The following is a 6,581-nucleotide window of genomic DNA, read 5'->3' as shown; positions in this document are numbered from 1 at the left end:
TATAAATCATCCAGTATAATCCATAACTGCCATGTTCCCCTGGTTGTATCTTTGGGCAACGCAAACAAGCTGGAAACAGTAAAATATTTATAATGAAAAATAAAAAAAACATTTTAGTCAGCACGAACAATTGCTTATCTGGAGAGAACACACACACACACACACACACACACACACATAGGGGCAGACCAGTGTGATGAATCAAGTCACACGTATGTGCGAATGAACAAAGTGCTTCTCTTGCTAAATATGTCGTGCTGCGTTCACTGTCTCCAGCTGACCGTAAAGATGGCCGCCATCGTGAACTGACTCCTGGAGTTGTGGAGCTGTCACAGGTGATATGATTGTTACCGAACACACACACACACACACACACACACACACACTACACTACATTCCTTGGACCAGTGGAAACATTTGACTTCTTACAGTCCGGTCTTCTTCCTCACAACACTGCTGGAGATGCAGTGTTGTGATATCACAATCTGCAGGAACCTGTATTAATATGAGAACACGTATGTGGACAGAGAGGCTGGGAGGCCGTAAAGCACACAGACATCCATCCTGGGAAAATACGTGTTCACAACTGTGGGAATAACGGCCAGCTCCATTACCTCCACTGACCTTGACCTTGGGAGGTGTTCCCGTGGGAAGCATCGTGGCGAAGAGCCTCGTTTGAGGTCCACAGAGTTATGCTGCTTATCAGTGGCTGGTAGCGGCCTGATGGAGGAGAAGGTTGCATTACAGGGTCAGCTCCATAATTATGTCACGCTCAGCAGCCTCTTTGTTCCCGTGATTAGAAATTAAAGTTATTGTCAGAGCAACCGGACAGCAACATTATCTATCTTTACATGATATCATTTATCATGTTACTGGGGTCAGAACTACAGGAGTGGAAGAAGTACTCTGATCTTGTACTTTAGTAAATGTAGTAATATAAGTCAGAATCAGACCCGGTATACGTATGAGTGCATATACAAGGAATTATACTTATACTTGGTGCATAGCAATAAACACTGTACAATGGTATAAAGACGCAATTTAAAATACCAGTAGAATCCAATAGAATATGAAAAATATAAGAATACTTACACACATGTCATCAATATGTTATTCAAGTGTTTGTTGTGTTTAAGTGGGAATTTTTCTTCACTAAATGTTCAAAAGTATTCGCATAAAAATATACTTAAAGTACCAAAAGCAAAGCACAAATATTATATTATTGGATGTGTTCACTTTAATGTTGATGCTGGTGAAACTGGAGCTCATTATAATGACTTCATATACTTTACCTGATGGGTAAAGTGATGGAATAAAGTAGCGGAAAATGAAACCCAGATGACAGCGAGATCCCTGCTGCATATTCAGCACGTCGTACTGATCACCGTGGAAGGAGGAGTCCCCCCCCCCCCCACACCCACACCTACAAACAAACCATCCATCCACCCCCCCGTTCTGGCCCGATCACCAGCGTGCATGTGCATGTAAGCGGCGTGATGTAAACTCCTCCGCACAGATGGTCGGCGCCAGGGGCGGGATGTGTTCCTCCGTCTGTCACCGAGGAGCCGCGGCGAATCCATCCGGCAACGGAGCGATGCAACGAAACCTGGAGGCCATTAAAGTGTCTCGCAGACTAAAACCACCTTCAGATCTGAAGAGTGGAGCGAGTGGTGTCTCAGGGAAGCTGCTCTGGACTAGTACTGACTTAAAGTCACAACCAGGTCCAAAAGAGGGGCAGGTCAGGGGAGCACATGGAGACTAAATCGATGAACACGTCGATCTGAGAGGACGCAACCCGACAGCATTAAGGCAGCAGGAACTTGTCCGTCCTATAAATGAGGCGAAATCCTCACTAATGTGTTTTCTTTTTCAAACACGTGTTGTGTTCTGCGTCTACGCCACGCTGGCGTTTGAGAACCCCGAAAAGAGAGAACGCTCCGAGGTCGCGTTCCTGACCTTTGTTGTCTCTGCCACAGTCGTCGTTGAGTAAAAACTCAAATCTGTGATTCAGAAGTATTGGCTCAGAAGAATGGATTTCAAACTTCCCCAACATTATTATTTAATACAATATAACAAAATGAAATTCATTTCTCGGCTCGCTAACTCACAAATTGAATTCAGATCAGAAACTCAGTTTGTTTAGGAGCGTCACACACACACACACACACACACACACACACACACACACACACACACACACACGCTGAGACCCATCAGACAAGCACAGAGAATATCGCAGCTGGAGATCTGCACACGGCCAACTCACTGGAGCGGTTTCATGTTGCTGGATGTTATCCTCCCTCCACTGAACACACTCAGCAGAGCTTCAGGTGAAGGATATTAGAGGATTAATGGCTGCATGTGTGTAATCAGTCATCATCATATTCCCTCTGATTCTGAGTCACATCGACATCTTCTGAATCTCATCAAAGAACAGCAGGACATGTGTTAAAGCTGCATTCTCTCTCCTGACCACCAGGGGGCAACTCCTCTGGTTGTATAGAAGGCTATGCTTCATGTGTTAAAGCTGCATTCTCTCTACTGACCACCAGGGGGCGACTCCTCTGGTTGTATAGAAGTCTATGTTTCATGTGTTGATGCTGCATTCTCTCTCCTGACCACCAGGGGGCGACTCCCCTGGTTGTATAGAAGTCTATGTTTCATGTGTTAAAGCTGCATTCTCTCTCCTGACCACCAGGGGGCAACTCCTCTGGTTGTATAGAAGGCTATGCTTCATGTGTTAAAGCTGCATTCTCTCTACTGACCACCAGGGGGCGACTCCTCTGGTTGTATAGAAGTCTATGTTTCATGTGTTGATGCTGCATTCTCTCTCCTGACCACCAGGGGGCGACTCCCCTGGTTGTATAGAAGTCTATGTTTCATGTGTTAAAGCTGCATTCTCTCTCCTGACCACCAGGGGGCGACTCCTCTGGTTGTAGTCTATGTTTCATGTGTTGAAGCTGCATTCTCTCTCCTGACCACCAGGAGGCGACTCCTCTGGTTGTATAGAAGTCTATGTTTCATGTGTTGAAGCTGCATTCTCTCTCCTGACCACCAGGGGGCGACTCCTCTGGTTGTATAGAAGTCTATGTTTCATGTGTTGAAGCTGCATTCTCTCTCCTGACCACCAGGAGGCGACTCCTCTGGTTGTATAGAAGTCTATATAAATGACTCTACTTCTCTTGATGTATTCCCTCAGTAAACATTGTAAACAGGTAGTTTCAAGTCTTCTTCAATACAGCGTGATGTTCATTTAGTGAATGATGGTCCATTCAGAGTCAAATAGACAATAAAAACAGATATTCTTTACTACTTGCCCTCCTCTTCCTCCCTGGGTAAAGTATCTCCCGTTGGTGCAGTATGAATAATACTCCTGAAGACATCCTCCATGTGGCCCCTGGGGGCCTGGCGACAGGGAGGCACAAACCCAAACATGCATTTCAGGTAGCCAGCATCTCTCTTCTTCTGGCCCTGATTTCCATCTCTCTGTTCTTTATGAGGTTGTTGTTGTTGTTGTTGTTGTTGTTGTTTTCCAATTCATATTATTAACCAACTAAATTTGAATTCACGAAGGCACCCTCCAGTGCTCGCATCACTGCTGAAATGTTGTAGTGTGTGTTGTTCATGGTCTCTCTCTCTCTCTCTCTCTCTCTCTCTGCCACATGTACTACCCCTCCGTGGACAGCTCCTCCATTCGCTCCTCCTCGCTCCTCCATTTTCTCCTCTTTAAGCCTCGTTATCATCATTTTCTCACTCTGCAGTTACTTGAAATCCATTTTTCTTTCCGCTTTGGGCTTTTAGGATTTTCACCCCCTTAAACATCTCACTAAATTCTCTCTCTCCGTCTCGCTCGTCATATCTCGCCTCCGCCTCATCATCACCTCCAGCTTTCAGCTCCTCATCCTCTGTCCATCTCCCTCTTGGTTTCCACAATCTTTTCTTTTGCTCTCTCCTTCTCCCCTTTCTCCTTCTCCCTTTCTCCTTCTCCCTCTCTCGTTCTCCTTCTCCCCTTTCTCCCTCTCCCTTTCTCCTTCTCCCCTTTCTCCTTCTCCCTCTCCCTTTCTCCCTCTCCCTTTCTACCTTCTCCCCTTTCTCCTTCTCCCCTTTCTCCTTCTCCCCTTTCTCAATCTCCCTTTCTCCTTCCCCCCTTTCTCTTTCTCCCCTTTCTCAATCTCCCTTTCTCCTTCCCCCCTTTCTCTTTCTCCCCTTTCTCCCTCTCCCTTTCTCCCTTTCTCCTTCTCCCCTTTCTCCTTCTCCCTCTCCCTTTCTACCTTCTCCCCTTTCTCCTTCTCCCCTTTCTCCTTCTCCCTCTCCCTTTCTCCCTCTCCCTTTCTACCTTCCCCCCTTTCTCTTTCTCCCCTTTCTCCCTCTCCCTTTCTCCCTTTCTCCTTCTCCCCTTTCTCCTTCTCCCTCTCCCTTTCTACCTTCTCCCCTTTCTCCTTCTCCCTTTCTACCTTCTCCCCTTTCTCCTTCTCCCTTTCTACCTTCTCCCCTTTCTCCTTCTCCTTCTCCCTTTCTCCTTCTCCCTCTCTCGTTCTCCTTCTCCCCTTTCTCCCTCTCCCTTTCTCCTTCTCCCCTTTCTCCTTCTCCCTCTCCCTTTCTCCCTCTCCCTTTCTACCTTCTCCCCTTTCTCTTTCTCCCCTTTCTCAATCTCCCTTTCTCCTTCCCCCTTTCTCTTTCTCCCCTTTCTCCCTTTCTCCCTTTCTCCTTCTCCCCTTTCTCCTTCTCCCTCTCCCTTTCTACCTTCTCCCCTTTCTCCTTCTCCCCTTTCTCAATCTCCCTTTCTCCTTCCCCCCTTTCTCCTTCTCCCCTTTCTCCTTCTCCCTCTCCCTTTCTCCCTCTCCCTTTCTACCTTCCCCCTTTCTCTTTCTCCCCTTTCTCCCTCTCCCTTTCTCCCTTTCTCCTTCTCCCCTTTCTCCTTCTCCCTCTCCCTTTCTACCTTCTCCCCTTTCTCCTTCTCCCCTTTCTCCTTCTCCCTTTCTACCTTCTCCCCTTTCTCCTTCTCCTTCTCCCTTTCTCCTTCTCCCTCTCTCGTTCTCCTTCTCCCCTTTCTCCCTCTCCCTTTCTCCTTCTCCCCTTTCTCCTTCTCCCTCTCCCTTTCTCCCTCTCCCTTTCTACCTTCTCCCCTTTCTCCTTCTCCCCTTTCTCTTTCTCCCCTTTCTCAATCTCCCTTTCTCCTTCCCCCTTTCTCTTTCTCCCCTTTCTCCCTTTCTCCCTTTCTCCTTCTCCCCTTTCTCCTTCTCCCTCTCCCTTTCTACCTTCTCCCCTTTCTCCTTCTCCCCTTTCTCAATCTCCCTTTCTCCTTCCCCCCTTTCTCCTTCTCCCCTTTCTCCTTCTCCCTCTCCCTTTCTCCCTCTCCCTTTCTACCTTCCCCCTTTCTCTTTCTCCCCTTTCTCCCTCTCCCTTTCTCCCTTTCTCCTTCTCCCCTTTCTCCTTCTCCCTCTCCCTTTCTACCTTCTCCCCTTTCTCCTTCTCCCCTTTCTCCTTCTCCCTTTCTACCTTCTCCCCTTTCTCCTTCTCCTTCTCCCTTTCTCCTTCTCCCTCTCTCGTTCTCCTTCTCCCCTTTCTCCCTCTCCCTTTCTCCTTCTCCCCTTTCTCCTTCTCCCTCTCCCTTTCTCCCTCTCCCTTTCTACCTTCTCCCCTTTCTCCTTCTCCCCTTTCTCTTTCTCCCCTTTCTCAATCTCCCTTTCTCCTTCCCCCTTTCTCTTTCTCCCCTTTCTCCCTTTCTCCCTTTCTCCTTCTCCCCTTTCTCCTTCTCCCTCTCCCTTTCTACCTTCTCCCCTTTCTCCTTCTCCCCTTTCTCAATCTCCCTTTCTCCTTCCCCCCTTTCTCCTTCTCCCCTTTCTCCTTCTCCCTCTCCCTTTCTCCCTCTCCCTTTCTACCTTCCCCCCTTTCTCTTTCTCCCCTTTCTCCCTCTCCCTTTCTCCCTTTCTCCTTCTCCCCTTTCTCCTTCTCCCTCTCCCTTTCTACCTTCTCCCCTTTCTCCTTCTCCCTTTCTCCTTCTCCCTTTCTCCTTCTCTCCTTTCTCCCTCTCCCTTTCTCCCTCTCCCTTTCTCCTTCTCCCTTTCTCTCTCTGCAGCTCTTGATAATATAAATGCTTATATATTGTTATAATGTTATTTTTTAGTCAGGGTATTGAAATGTGTGTCTGCCTTGGATCACAACACACTCGCATGTCATTGACTCGTCTCATCAAAAGGTGGCTTGGCCTTGCAGGGCTCAGTCCTGTGAGTTGGACCCTCCTCCTCGATCGTTCAGCACCAATCAGAAGTGAGGATGATGCATTCGAACCTGTGACACAATCTGTGTATGTAAGGGCTTCCGGTTCTAGAGTTGTTGGGCCTCCACTGGGATTGCAATCGCAGCTGATCAGAGGAATAAATCTCCCAGAACGAGACCCAACATCCAGTGTCTCGAGCCGTCTCCAGCTCAATTGCTTTCTTGGGAACCCAAACGAGCCGAAAGCTGAAACCAATACATAAAATAAATTGCCACTACAAAATATTTTTCACACATATTTTCACATTCAAAAACCTGTTGTCGGACGACTTGATAGAAGATTATTTCCATCCATCCATTTT

The sequence above is a fragment of the Cyclopterus lumpus genome, chromosome 25, assembly GCF_009769545.1.
Source record: "Cyclopterus lumpus isolate fCycLum1 chromosome 25, fCycLum1.pri, whole genome shotgun sequence".
Classification (NCBI taxonomy): domain Eukaryota; kingdom Metazoa; phylum Chordata; class Actinopteri; order Perciformes; family Cyclopteridae; genus Cyclopterus; species Cyclopterus lumpus.
This window is presented reverse-complemented; position numbering follows the sequence as displayed.